A 1621-nucleotide genomic window follows, 5' to 3' on the forward strand; every position below is an offset into this window, starting at 1 on the left:
GTCTTTTTTCTAGGTGCCTTAAAAAATAAAAAATTAAACACTCTTTTGTTTACTAGGGCTGTTCACATTCGTTAGGGCCTACACAATGTCGTTTGACTTGTAGTATCTATTGCGAACTAAACGTAAATATCAGGAGAGAGAAATGAAGTTAGAGTGCTGAAATTACGTTTGCGTGATTTGAAAGAGTGCGTGATTCTCTAAGACGTAGGGCTGAAACATGCGTGAGAGTGAATGGCAATCACATAGAGCACCTCCTCTAATGCTGAGTCAGCATTAAAATTTTTTGTTTTTTGTAAAAAAAGAGTTTTTATTTTGTTATCATACATTCAGTTTCTTTACTTCAGTTTTTTTATGGAAGATAAATGATTACATTTCATATTAAAATAAAAATTGTTTCTTTATCTCTCTTTGTTAATTTTTTATTTTTTAAGGCACCTAGAAAAAAGATATCCCCATTGTACCCCACTCTCCCCTACTCCTTTGTTCATTACATTCTAAAGATGACACGACTAATAAGAAAATGACAAAGAGCTCAAATAACAAAATAGCTTGTATCTTAGAAGATATTAGTCTTAGAACCCATATTAATTAGAACTTTTCTTCTTGTTTTGATCAATACTACCTGCTATCAAAATATGTGACCCTTTTTTTTCAACACCCTGTATATATAATATGTAACATATTCTGTGCTATTAAGCAACTGAATCCGCCACCAGAGTCAGGACAAGATGGCTACGTTGCTATATATATACATATATATATATATATATATATATATATATATATATATATATATATATATATATATATATATATATATATAATATGTGGCCTTCTTATTCTGCACTATTAAGCGACTGAACCCGCCAGGCAAGGGCTAAGGCAAGATGGCTACGTTGCTACATGCTTGTAGTTTGGTTACTATATAATTATACGGTTAACAAGATCGTTGCGAGCATTAACATATAGAAGAAGGCTGTCTCTATTATGTTTATACAATCAGTCACAACAATTAGTTGTCTGAGAAGATATAACTTCGAGATCTTGAAATGTGGAGTGCATAGTTCCGGTCTCCCCTAAAGTAGAGATGTAAATGTATGTGAATATTAATGGTTAACAACATTTGACCTCGAATGAGCTCCGCGCTGAGACTAAATTTTGATGTAATCATCAATTATCAAAATATATACAGTAAGTTTGATTAAGATAAATACGAGTAATTATTTCGCGTATAGCATACCCAGGTAGCACAGAGAATTCAAAAGGAATTCAATTGTATGTCATCAATTTTGAGTTCATTTTTAGATGCAAAAAGAATTTTTTTCGTTGAACTGAACTCTGAAGAATTCTTTTTGCATCTGAAGATGAACTCAGAATTAGTGACGTATGAGTGAATTCTTTTTGAATTCTTGTTGAATTCTGTGATATCTGGGTAGTTTTTCGAACACCAATGGACAATATTAATAAATTACATACGAGGATTGTAAACTAACTGCATATACCAAAATAAGTGATAAAATATTGAAATAATATGATATTGAAACGATATGATATTGAATAAGATATAAGTTATTTCGCGTTAGCGTAGAGAGCACTATTTCGGATAGTTTTTTAGGGTTTT

This window comes from Odontomachus brunneus, unplaced genomic scaffold, assembly GCF_010583005.1.
Source record: "Odontomachus brunneus isolate Ranch 3 - 2012 unplaced genomic scaffold, Obru_v1 Obru_scaffold_077, whole genome shotgun sequence".
Lineage (NCBI taxonomy): Eukaryota > Metazoa > Arthropoda > Insecta > Hymenoptera > Formicidae > Odontomachus > Odontomachus brunneus.